This window comes from Gigantopelta aegis, chromosome 5 (assembly GCF_016097555.1).
Source record: "Gigantopelta aegis isolate Gae_Host chromosome 5, Gae_host_genome, whole genome shotgun sequence".
NCBI classification, from domain to species: domain Eukaryota; kingdom Metazoa; phylum Mollusca; class Gastropoda; order Neomphalida; family Peltospiridae; genus Gigantopelta; species Gigantopelta aegis.
The window spans coordinates 11285817-11300325 of NC_054703.1; positions in this window are offsets into that span (position 1 = coordinate 11285817).

A 14509-nucleotide genomic window follows, 5' to 3' on the forward strand; every position below is an offset into this window, starting at 1 on the left:
TAAATAAGGCTATAAAATATAGTACTCTACGTAACCAGTAATAATTGGATTTGCACAATATACTACACAGAACACTACATAAAATGTAATAAGAATTACCCTGCAATACAGGCACTTACATGCGCACGCCCATATCATAAACGTACAGACTTTAAACACACGCTTCCATAAAAAAAAAAAAAATCAGGAACACAATAAAAACAAATCTTTAGAGTCAAAGGGAACAACATAAAACTGAAATGATGTCCATGAATTAAGCCCATCCCCAAATACATTTATATATGTCCAGCAACTGAAATAATAATTCTGTATACTTCTACTACTGAAAATGAATAAGGAAAAACCAACACTGTACTATAATTACTATTGTAGCATTATAGATACAACCGTTTCCGACAGACAGCTGGGTTATTATATGTAGTGCACACGTAAAATAATTGTAGGAAAAAGTTCCATGTTAATATAAAACTCCATCTGTGTTACATTGGACACACACACACATAATAATAATAATTCATTAATTAATAAGTAAATAACAGAACAAAAATAATAAATAAACAAATAAGAAAAGGTTTAATAAATAACGATAAATAAATAATATATATATATATATATAATATAATATATATATATATATATATAATAACAGTAATAAATAAAGTGGAAATAATGTAACTAAGAGAAAAAAAGTTAACATATAAATAAATAAATAAATAAATAAATAAAAAGAGCCCTAGGGCGTATTGTACGCCTAGATCACATTATGTATATATGCACAGGAATATGCGTTCCATGCGTTTATTACATACCCATTAAATCTTACTATATAAATACAGTCCTGAATACAAGAATGAAATACATTTTTCCGTATTCAACTCAACTGCCGGAACTATGCCGTATTCAACGCTACTATTTATAGCACATGGTTACCGGGAATGCCCTTAAGCTAGGTACACATAATCTCGTCAGACGGTTTCGTCTAACTGATCCGTCAACGGACGGGAATGATACTTCTTTTTTCAATGAGCGTGTACACGTGCATGCATTAAACGGACCGTTAATCCGTTTAACGCATCCGTCAAACGGAAAGAATGGTCGGGAGCAATAAACCGTCCGTTTGACGGAATGACGTATCCGTGGTATTTATTAAATAACGTAATTTTGGGGGATATCCCTTTAGCACGAGGTTGATTCGAAGGGAAAAAAAGGTGCCCATAATGCCGCGTACAACATTAGGTCATATACGCGCAAATTTGTTGAAGGCGAGAGTAACCAGGTTTTCCTTTATATCCCTCAGCACATATCATACCCCTCGTTCCTTTCGGGTTTTTTTTTTTACCATTGGATGTTCCCAATATCGTCGCCTCATCTTCATACACACTGTAGTGTAGTCAAGGAGAATGACGAGGAGATCACAATCTATCTCTTCCAACGTCTCCATGTTGAAACTAGGTTTGACGCTCACTCGACTAACACTTTTAAACGCATTGATGTATACATGTTCGACGGATCCGTTGCACGGATGCGTTAGACGGAACCGTTTGACGGGCTTATGTGCACCTAGCTATGCTATTTTGTGGAACATTTGAACTGAAAACAGACGAAAACGGTGACGAATATTTACAATTTAATGAGCGCGATACGAAAACTAGATACGGCAACACTACTCACCAACGAGCTTTTAATCAAAGATTAAGGTCGACGACAGTCACTTTTTGGACCCTTGTTTTGGCTTCGTATACAATAAATAAAACATATCCAACGGTAATTTGGTGATATGATATATTTGACAAAGGGTACTTTTTATTTCTTTCATCTGTTAAAAGTTAAAATTAATGTTTTGTCCCGAATTGTGAAAAAAAAAAAAAAAAAAAATAGTGACCTGTAAAGAGCGTTGCCTGCTTGTTATAAGAATATGATAGGGGTCACGGTTAGTGGAGTAGTTTTTATTTTAATTGACGAAACATTTTAATAGTATAGCTAATTTTGAATTTAAATGACGTCAATATTTCAGTGACGTCAGTTTGCATCTCCTTACAATAACCATAAACTGGGTACATGACGTTTCCTTTTTTAAGAATATTGGAAAAATCCCAATAAAAAATTGATATTGATTTTTTTTTTAACAATACTTATGTACCTGAATGTGTTTGAACAAAATCTTGTGATAAAAAAGTGTACTTTTTACGACATATCGCTTTCTAGTGAAAGTAGGTAAGATATCCTATATTCATTGTGTACGAAGCCAAAACAAGGGTGCGAAAAGTGACTGTGGTCAACTTTAGCATCAATGACGTCGCATGTCCCGTCTCCTCACGTATAAAACTTGGATGAACTGACAACCGGATTATTCAGTGGAGCGATGATTTATGGAGACACATTTAATATAAACTTCAACTTTTCAGAAACGAGTAATTCCATGAGCATCAATAAAAGAAAACACACCGATGACGAAACAGAGATTGAGTGAATAATTCTTTATATTTTTCTTCGTAGATAAAAATGGGGCGATGAACGTTTTGTCACGTATTACGAGCAAATTAAATATTGCATTATTCGTGAATTTTAGCTATTACATTGTCTTTAAAAGGCATTTCAAACAATATCATTAAAATTTTAGGAACTTTTCACCCATTCTTTCTTATTTCTGTTTATTGTTTAAATATAACTATATTCTTATGTCTAATAAGTGGTGGTTCATCGGTCCGCGTAGTAACACAGCTGACCTAGTTGTGTAAATTGAGAAATCCCCGTCATTAGCTAGCAGTGTTACAATTTTTAACTATTATTTGGAAACAAAATTCCAGTTCAGGGTATGTAATAAATACAAAACTACATATCGTCGCGTGAGAGCCAGAAGGACGTAAGTGTATCACAATTCATTTCTAAAAAGCCGAGATAATGAAGTAAAACCTCTGGTTTTGTTGTGCATTTTGGTGATCTCGCAGGGTTATGTTGTGTGTCCAGTGAACTCTCCAGGTTCCGTTGTGTGTCCAGTGTTCTCTCCAAGTTCTATCGTGTGTTCAGTCATCTCTCCAGGTTATGTTGTGTGTCCAGTCATCTCTCCAGGTTCTAATGTGTGTTCAGTGATCTCTCCAGGTTATGTTGTGTGTGCCCAGTGATCCTTCCAGGTTCTGTTGTGTGTTGGGTGTACTCTCTGGATTCTGTTGTGTATTCAGTGCACACTCCTGGTTTTGTTGTGCACTTAGTGATCTCTCCAGGTTCTATTGTGTGTCCAGTGTTCTCTCCAAGTTCTGTCGTGTGTTCAGTCATCTCTCCAGGCTCTGTTGTGTGTCCAGTGATCTCTCCAGGTTCTAATGTGTGTTCAGTGATTTCTCCAGGTTCTGTTGTGTGTCCAGTGATCCTTCCAGGTTCTGTTGTGTGTTGGGTGTTATCTCTGGATTATGTTATGTATTCAATGCACCCTCCTGGTTTTGTTGTGTACTTAGTGATCTCTCCAGGTTCTTTTGTGTGTCCTGTGATCTTTCCAGGTTCTGTTTTGTTTCCAGTGATCTATCCAGGTTCTAGTGTGTGTTTAGTGATCTATCCAGGTTCCGTTGTGTGTCCAGTGATTTCTCCAAGTTCTGTTGTGTGTTCAGTGATCTCTCCTGGTTATGTTGTGTTCAGTGATCTCTTCAGGTTCTACTGTGTTCAGAGATCCCTCCAGGTTATGTATGATGTGTGTTCAGTGATATCTACACACTATGTTATGTGCAGTGTTCTCTCCATGTTTTATTGAGTTTTAATTGATCAATCCTCCGGTTTCTGTTGTGCGTGCTAAATTATTGTATGGGTCTGTTGTGAGTGATATGTCATATTCAAGTTATCTTATGTGTGCCATGTAATGATCATGGTATGTTGTATGTGTGTTCTGTCATTTTCTTCTTCAGGTTCTGTTGTGCGTACTATGTCACGTTCAGGTCCTGCTGTGTGTGCCACGTCATGTTCAGGTTTTGTTGTGAGTTCTATATTATGTTCAGGTTCTGTTGTCAGTGCTATGTCATGTTCAGGTTCTGTCTCAAGTGACTGGATAAAGACCGTGGCATGTGCTGTTCTGTCTATGGGGAAGTGCATATAAAAGACACCTTGCTGCATTAGGAAAAATGTAGCGGGTTTCCTCTGATGACTGCCAAATGCTTTACCTTCAATTGCCGATGATTAATTAATATATGTGCTCTAGTGGTGTCGTTAAACAAAAGAAATAAACTGTCGCAAGTGCTATGTCCCGTTCCTTTTCTATGGCGATTATTTTTTCATGTTCAACTTTTTGATGTGTTATGTGCCTGGGGCAAGATGTAGTCCAGTGGTAAAGCGTTCGCTCGATGCGCGGTCGGTGTAGAATCGATCCCCGTCGGTGGGCCCTTTGGGCTATTATTCGTTTCAGCCAGCGCACCACGACTGGTATATCAAAGGTCGTGGTATGTACTACCCTGTCTGTAGGATGGTGCATATAAAAGTGCCCTTGCTGCTAGTCGAAAAGAGTAGTCTATGAAGTGGCTACAGCGGGTTTCCTGTCTCAATATTTATGTGGTCCTTGGCCATATGTCTGACGCCATGTAACCGTAAATAAAATGTGTTGAGTGCGTCGTTAAATAAAACATTTCTTCTCTGCATCGATGTGCCAAGTTCTGTTGTGTGTGCCTAATATCATTTTCCAGGTCCTGTTGTGTGAGCTATGTCATGTTCATATCCTGTTGTGTGTGACATGTAATGCTCAGCTTATGTTGTGTTTGCTATGTCATGTTGCGCTAATGTTTTGGTGTGTGGTAGGTCACGTGACAAGATAGTGGGAAGTTGACTCGATACGTGCTCCCTAAAGTTTTAGAATGTTTATTTATTTTAACTTAGTTGTGGGTTTTAATTACTGCTAGTTTATATCGTCGCATTACACAAGACAAACCTATGAAAAAGACCGGGCAAGGGAACAAACAGAAGGGTTTTAAACCACAATCGAAACAGAAAATGGACAAGATGGCGTCAATGGCTACTCCACCACCTGGTTCGTCTAACCAAGCTTCAAGTAATCCTTTATTATCTCGCTCACCTGAGTATGGCAACCCGGCTTATTAACTTCAGCCTGTCCTACCGGGTCAACTACAACAACCGCATCAGTGCATCCCACCATGGACAAACCAGGTATTTTAAAAACTTCATGAAATATGAAATACACTTGCATTTATATCACAAAAGACTGATACAATAGAAGGGATTGAAAAACGTTTATAAGCTAGCGAGTTAAACGTAAACGACTTTAAAGCTCAGTTGCAGAACAGTAATACGAAAATCGCCGAACTAGAAACATCCATAAACTTTGTTCATGTTAGTTTTGAAGAAGCCAAGGCGGAAAGTCATAAAATGGCAGACACTGTTAACAACCTGAAAGCAGAGTTAAGCCAGATTCGAAAAGGTTTTGTCGATGTGAATAGCTTTCAACAGGACTGTGAAGATCGTTACGAAAGTGTCTTAGGTATCCAAACTCGATCAGTGAGGAATAACCTAATTTTTAATGGTATTGAATAGGACAATGAGGACACGGAGCAGAGTTTAAACACGTTTCTTAAAGACCAAATGAAACTTGAAAATACATATCAGTTCGACCGTGTACACCGACTCAGCAGAAAATTAAAGGGACATTCCCGAGTTTGCTGCAATTTTTAAGATGTTATCGACTAACAAACACTTTTTAACAATTGTAATTACATATCAAATATATTTCCCTGCATAATATAAGTAGTATAAGGGCCTATCCGCCCCCATGACCTACTTTCCGTGACCTTGACCTTGGTGCAGGCGTCGTCATAGTCTGACTTTGGCATAGCTGTTCAGGTGTGTGACCCTGATAACACCCCGCCCGTGTCCCTGACCGACTTAGGTTGGTACTGATGTCCTTGGACTGGCCCTGACCGATTTGTTTGGCATTGACCGACTTAGAGGGCAGTGACTGGTATACCTGGGCAGGTGTGCGACCTTGGTGTAAGTCATAGCCGTGACGTACTTGGTGTGTGACTATTGTCCTTGACCTAGTTATGACTAGCCATGAGTAATGTAGGCTCGTATTTGGATATACAAAGCTGTCTTTTCGTTGCAACTTCATTCGCTCTCCAAAAAGCCTATAGACGAGATCTACGTCCAGTTTGCTACAGAAGTATTCACATTTTTGCGGCTTGCTGTATTTCGAAAGAAGAAGATGGCATCGGGACATTCATCAATCACTACTCAATGTCCTGAACAGGGTGAAAAATCGCGATGTGAACTAGAAATTGGGCAAAATGTCTACGTCATGGCCCAACCATGGAACCAAGAACTTTTGATACACATCCGGAAATTCGACAGTAATAAAGGGAAAACTTTCCCCACCAAACGAGGCATCACCCTTACCCTGAAACACTGGGTTGAACTGTCTACGTATACCGGTCAAATTGATGAAACCATAGCTGCTTTAAAGGAAAGTAAAGAAGAGAAATTGTTTCACCATATTGGTGCCAACATGTATGTGAGCGTGGACAAATACATTGCCGGGGTGGACATTCAGCAGTGGTGGTGGTGTGTGGACACAGTGAAGCCATCAGGGAAAGGAATTTTCCTTTCCCTTCAACAATGGAGTAAACTGAAAGACTGTTTCGAAATGATGAGTGACTTTGTACCAGAGCTGAACTCGATTGTACCCTGCGCCATGCAAGACGACCATCAAAAACAGATGGGCTTCCTGCAGTGCAGTTTCTGTAACCCTAACGAGTGTCATCAGTGGTAAACGAGTGTGACAAACATTTTGTTTTGGAGGACCTCGAAGATACAAAGAATGAATTTGTGATTTACACTTCATTTGCTTTGTGACTGTGTTTGAGAACAGACGTGTTTTATGATCTTGACATTCATGTGGCTTGTTGCACTCTATCTGTAACGAAGACGATGGCATCGGGATATTCGAGTGACATTAGTAGCAGCGGCAGCAGCAGCAGAGACGAATACGACGTCTTGATCTGCAAGTGTTCCGAAAGTCACACAATTTACTGTAATAGAAATGGAAAAGAGGAGATCATGGATCGAAGTGAAGAGAATGCTGATGGTACAGATGGCGAAATCAAAGAACCTACAGATCGAGCGGGTGCTACCCGTGAACTCCAAACAGATGTTGACTATGAAGATGGTGAAATCAAAGAACCCACAGATCAAACGGACGCTGCTCGAGAATATAAAACGGACTCTGCTCTCCACGATGATGATACCTACGACGCAATGACGAATGGGATGGCTTTCGAAACATTATCTGTTCTGTCATCATCCCGAAATGAGATATTAATATGCCCAGATGCTGACGTATGCTCGGTGGCCCATACAATTACGTCAAAAACCAAACGAACTTGCCAAGGCCGGTTTCTACTACACGGGAGACCACGATGCCATCACCTGTTACTGTTGCGGACTTCGCGCCTACCGATGGCAGAGAATGGACGATCCAGTGATGGAACATTACAGACTCTCTCCAAGATGTCCTTATATAAACAACCTGTTCAGACATTAAATGTTTTAGACACTTTTGTGCTATGTTTTCATGTTGTATGTTGTGAATAAAACCGTGAATAACAGGTTTTGCTTTCTTATTTATGTCCTGGGTCCATGAGTGTGTCTCTGGACGTGTCCCTATGGTAGTAACACTGGTAAAGGGTAATATTTTGGTAACGATGTTTTTTGGGAGCTCGCACGATGAGATTTGTGCTTGGGAGGAGGGACCCTGGTCATACGTATCACACACATTCAAACATTCCTGTACCATATCTTTATGCGTCATAAGGTATGTAAGTAAAATAGTTTTGGAAAACTCGTCATTTGAGGTAGAACTTTCAGAGGAGCAACATGTCAGACCAGTACAATTTATATGTACCCGACGTCGATAAGTGGACCCGTTTCTATAAACTGCAGGCACAAGGTAAACTTCAACCTCACTTCGAAATTCAACGTGGTGGGGAAAGTCAGATCATGTACATTGTGGATCGATGTCTAGAACTCTACGATCCCACGTGGAAAAAAGAAAAAGAGGAACAGAACAAGTCCCCGACACCCAAAGTCGTCATGGTCTCTCCAACACAAGTGGTACAGCAAGCCAAAGTCGATCTGAAACGGAAACAACAACAACAACAACAAAGTGGTACGGGTTGGAAAGCCCCGAAACTGCAGAAGCATTTCTAAATTAGCTATAAAAGGAACTATGTGGGTCAGATATCGTCAGATTGCTACATCCCTTCACCATGATCGTGTCGGGACCCACGTCGTGTGGAAAGACATTTTTGGTATACAAATTGTTGAGAGATGGTAAAATCCAGCTGCCTCCCCAGCGCATCATCTGGCTCTACAAACGATGGCAACCCCTCTATGTATGATCAAAAAGGTTGCTCGAGTGAAATTTGTTCAAGGTATACCTGATAATTTGGAAAAGGATCGTTATTTGGATCCCAGAGTCAGAAATCTCATCGTGTTGGACGACCTGATGTGTATGGCTAATAAAGACCCAAGGATCACCGACCTGTTCACAGAAGGAAGTCATCACAGAAACTTATCCGTCATCGCTATCAACCAGAACCTGTATCACAGCAAGGACCCGACACAGAGAAGAAACTGCCATTATCTAGCGCTGTTCAACAACCCCATCGACAAGCAGCAAGTTCTGACTTTGGCACGGCAGATGTATCCGGAAAACACTAGTTATTTCATGCATCAGTTTGAGTAAGCTACCCACAGGCCCTACGGACATCTCTTGGTGGACTTGAAACCGACCACACCCGAACATTGGCGTCTTCGGCCTAATGGTTTAGAGACGAGGCCGTCCGAATGGTATAAAAGCACGAGCGTAACGGCGAATGTCTCAGAAGACGTGCAACCACTGTCGAAGAAAGAGCTCTACCTGCAAATTATGCAAAGGGGCGCATTCAAGAGAAAACTACCAGGCATACCCGCCTACGAAAGTGACGACGAAGAAGAAGATGATGAAGTAGAACCCTATCTGAAAAATGTCAAGAAAATGCAGTCTTGTGATACGTGTGGTCTGGTCTTTAAAGACGGAAGCGACTTGCAGCGACACGTGAAAACGTGCGAAAAGGGAAATGGAGAGCCGTCGCCCGACCTAGAAAACGAAGGCATTCGTCTCACGGTGGAACGTGAATTCGACATCAATCGTGACTATCTCCAAAGATGCCATTGAAAGAAACATGAAGATATTGCAATGGAAGTTATTTAAAGACACGTACTCTCGCTTTCTGACATATATGCATTACTTTGACAAAGGTCCCAACACCAGGAAAATTTTACAGTTTGTGAATCCAGACAAAGATGTGAGACCACAGATTCGTTCTAAATTATATCAGTATCGTTCATGGATCGGCGAATATTTGGATGAACAAGACGACGACGATACCGACGATGAGGAGGACGACGATGATGAAGAGAAATGAACACTCAGTATTCACATGTCGCCATTAAGGCCTCTCGGTGTAACCCAATGTGTGTCCATTTCATGTGTAGTTGTCTCTAGAGAGACCAGTGATTGAAATTTAGAAATAAAAAAATGAAAAACCAAACCATTGCGTTTGTTTTTTGTGTTTTTTACTCTATGACTAGATTTGTGATTGGATATTTCTACCGCTACTTTATAGTAGCAAGAGCTGTGTGTGCAAGACAGAACATATCACGACCTTTGATATACCAGACATAATACACTGGTTGGCTATAGCTTAATGGGCCACCGACGGGGATCGATCCTAGATCGACCACTGTATTTACCCATTTGGTAATTAAAAAGCCCTGTAAAAAGGCTCGTACTCTAGGGAAATACTTGTGTTTAAAATGCAGTTAAAAGATCATAGGTTAGATTGGAGGGTTGAGTTGCAGTCACGCGTTCTTTCTTCAAAGCAGTGGGTTGGGGATGTTTCACACACACACACACACACACACACACACACACACACACACACACACACACACACACATTCCTTTCTTCCCTTAACACACATCCCTTTCTTCTCCTTAACAAATATTCCTTTCTTCTCCTTAACGCATATGCCGTTCTTCTTAACAAAGATTCCTTTCTTCGAGACAAATATGTCTTTCTTTCCCTATAACTAAAACAAAATACTAAAAATAAATATTTGTATTCAATTAATCTTTATTTTACGAGGAAGGAAATGTTTTATTTACTCAACGCATTTTATTTACGGTTATACGGACATATGGTTAAGGACCACACAGATATTGATTGAGGAAAGAAAGAAATGTTTTATTTAACGACGCACGCAATACATTTTATTTACGGGTTATATGGCGTCAGACATATGGTTAAGGACCACACAGATTTTGAGAGGAAATCCGCTGTCGCCACTACATGGGCTACTCTTCCGATTAGCAGCAAGGGATCCTACACTATCCCACAGGCAGGATAGCACATACCACGGTCGTTGTCCAGTTGTGGAGCACTGGCTGGATATAGATCCCCGACCTACCGCACATCAAGGGAACACTGAGCTACGTCCCGTCCACACAGGGTTATTAGAGGATGCTTGTATTGGGTTCTGCTTGAACATAATAAATAAATAAACAAATAAATAAATAAAATAAAAACAAATAAATAAATAAACTAATAATAGAAAGAAAAAAATTTCTACAACATGAGATACGAACGACGTACCTTTCGCGCTCAAGTCGACTACGCCAACGACCTAGATATTAGCAAAGCTTGTCATTTAAACCATATATGTGTGGGTGTGTGTGCGCTCGCGGGATGAAGCGACGAAATAGGTCAGTTCATAATAATCTTGTGAATGCGCTATCACATAGTGTAGAACGATAATTCATTTTTTCACCTATTTCAATCATTTCGTCTTTCTGCCAGACTTTGAGAACGTAACTTCTAGAAGTTCCATAGAGTATTTTATTTAGAGACTGACAACACAAGATACCATCACTTGCCGGAAGTAAACAGTGATAACCATTCATCATTGAGCGCGCTAAAATTAAATACACTACCTCGCGTCGGGCAGTCCTTAGAAGTGGTAGGTTAACGACACCACTAGAGCATCTCGATTTATTAATCATCGGCTACTGGATGTGAAACATACTTCTGACAGTTTTAGAGAGGAAACCCCTGCACTTTCCCATTAGTAGCAATTTGGGATCCTACACCATCCCTGTCAAGGATAGGCGATGAGTCACACCAAGTACGTCAAGGCTATGACTTACACCAAGGGCGCACACCTGCCCAGGTATACCAGGCACTGCCTTCTAAGTCGGTCAATGCTAAACAAATCGGTCAGGGCCAGTCCAAGGACATCAGTACCAACCTAAGTCGGTCAGGGCCAGTCCAAGGACATCAGTACCAACATAAGTCGGTCAGGGACACGGGCGAGCGTTCACACCACTATGACTCACACCAAGGCCAGACACCAAGGTCAAGGTCACGGAAAGTAGGTCATGGGGGCGGATAGGCCCTTATACTACTAATATATTAGTGGCTATATATTAAACGTGTTTCTGATCGTTCTAATTATTGTACTAGCTTAAATTTCATTTTATTTCCTAAAATATTGGTTTTCGTTTGTGCTTCTTACAAATATTAAGACGACCAGAAACTCATTAAATATACAGACACTGATATTCTAAACAAGAAAATATATTTCATATGTAAGTTTAATCGTAGAAATATTTTATTAGTCGGAAACATCTTACAATGCAGCAAACTCAGGAATGTCCCTTTAACAAACCCAACCAGACCTCGACCTATTGTTGGCAAGTTTGAAAGGTATAAAGACCGAGAAACCGTTAGGAGACGCGCTAGAGTTTTGAAGGGAACTCATTTTGGTGTTGATGAACAATTTCCAAGAGAAATTGTTGAACGTAGAAAGAGTTTGTGGCCAAAATTTAATGAAACAAGACGACAAGAAGTTCGTGCATCTCTAGTCGTGGATAACATAACTGGTTCAACAAAGGCTATGGTTTGGGCTATCCTGCCTGTGGGAAGCGCAAATAAAAGATCCCTTGCTGCTAATCGAAAAAAAAGAATAGCCCATGAAGTGGCGACAGCGGGTTTCCTCTCAAAATCTGTGTGGTCCTTAACCATATGTCTGACGCCATATAACCGTAAAAATGAAATGTGTTGAACGCGTCGTTAAATAAAACATTTCTTTCTTTCTTTCTCTAGTCCCCTGCGCGTGCTGTAACCTCACCGTGGTGCAGGGGTGTAACATTCTCTTTGAGAATGGCCAATACAGCACAAATTGAAGTTTAGAGTAAAATTCGGTGTCCGTAAAATTCTGTGATATTTGTATTTGTATTTTTGCACAGTTCTTTACACTGTTTTTGTTTAAACCTTGAATTTTTATATTGATGTTGATCATCACTTTATTTATTTGCATTACCATAGTTTGACACCCAATAGCCGATGTATTTTTCGTGCTGGGGTGTCGTTAAACATTCATTCATTCATTCATTCATTCTTTCTCTAGTCGTGGATAAACGTTTTATTGAAGGCACACATTGGTAATCCAGACGACACAGCTCGAGACTGACACACCACTGCCAACACTTACAGCCCAGTACACGAAAACCCCAACAAGCGCGATCGTAACTACTCACCGAGGGAACAGCGTCGCTAGGACAGCCGGAGGATCGACGCCGGCAACACAAAACTATATTAAACTGTGAGACAGAGAGAGCCAAACCCCGTGACTATGTAAATATGGTATATATAAAAATGTATGTGGTTTAAAAAATTATTAGCAAATTTGATATTTTATGTTTAGTGGAAACAAAGGTTGATGACATTGATATTGTTGACATACCAGGTTAAACAATATAGAGAAATAATAGAAAACTGAAAAATTATGTAAAATCTGGGGGCATATGCCTAGCCATTAGGAATAATTTAATAACAGAAGTGAATGTTCATCTTGTGGTTTGAACTCATATAGTATATAGTAAATGGAAGAGTTGATGAAAAGTTACTTGTAAAGGTGTCAGTGTTGTTGATTATGCCATAGCCGCCTTCTGTGTGTTAGCGACAATGACGAAATTTAAGGTGCTTGATTTTGAACCATTGTTTTCATAGCCCATTAATTATCACTTTGAATGTTTTAACAACGAATCAACAAGAAAATACCAGCGAACAGAGATTAAAGCCACGCAAATGAAACAGACATCTGGCAGACGACTTCAATGAGCATGTAAACAGACAAACTATCAACACTATTATTTTAGATCTAGATGAGCTCAGTGAACACTTCTCTCAAGAACAACTTAACGTCACAGTGGACAACATTAGTCAACTATTTCTGGAAACTGCAGTGAATGCGTTTGGTTACACACATAAGAATGCTAGACCCAAGCACAGAAACAAGAAAGCGTGGTTCGGCAGCTAGTGTAAAACATTCATAAGAAAATATATGGAAGCCACAACAAATAAAAACAACAGCAAACAAACAACTTCTTTTAAATCCAAGCAAACAGTATAATAATATAATATTGAAACATTTAAGAAAATATAACTGGAAAACAGATCAGAAAGTTAACGATCTCAGTCGAAATGACACACAAGCCTTTTGGAAACTTTAAAAAAAAAAACCGGATTGTAACCTGCCGCCTTTAGAAACATTACATCAATATTTTAAAGACGCAAACAGCAGTGAAGACTTTATTCCTGAACCAGATTTCTCTATCGATTTTGAAAACAACAGTGTTAAATGAACCTGTTTCAGAAAAAGAAATCCTCACTGTGGTAAAAACTCTTGAGAATGATAAAGTCCCAGGTTTAGACAGTATAATAAATGAACATATTAAACAAACTATTGATTGTTTGATACCTCTATATGTGAAACGTTTCAATTTAGTTTTTTGAAAATGGCATTTTCCCTGATTCAAGGTTAATTAGTATAATTAAGCCAATTTATAAAAGTGGTGACAAAAAATAAGCCGGAGAATTATAGACCTATCACATTACTTAGTTGTTTTGGAAAACTATTTACTGCTGTATTAAACAATAGGCTGAAACTATATATTGAAACAAATAGCATACTATCTGAAGTTCAGGCTGGTTTCAGAATCGATTATTCTACCAGTGACCACATGTTTACATTATATGGACTTATTGAATTAATGAAAGCTCGAGACTGAGAGAGAAAAAAATAACAACTATTTGTACATTCCTAGATTTTAGTAACGCATTTGCTTCTGTATGGAGAGCCGGACTTCGGGCAAAACTAATTGAAAATGGTATAAATGGTAAATGTTTTAAGGTAATATACAACATGTATCAGAACATTAAATATTGTGTTAGTGCACATAACGGATTATTTCCCCTGCTGTGTTGGCGTTATACAAGGTGAACATTTGTCTCCCTTATTATTCTCGTTGTTTCTTAATGATGTAGAAGATGTTTTTAAAAATAATGACTGCCAAGGTATCAACATAGATGAAATGCATGGCCAGTCTTTACTACACACAGCTATTGTACTTTTTGTTTACTCTATGC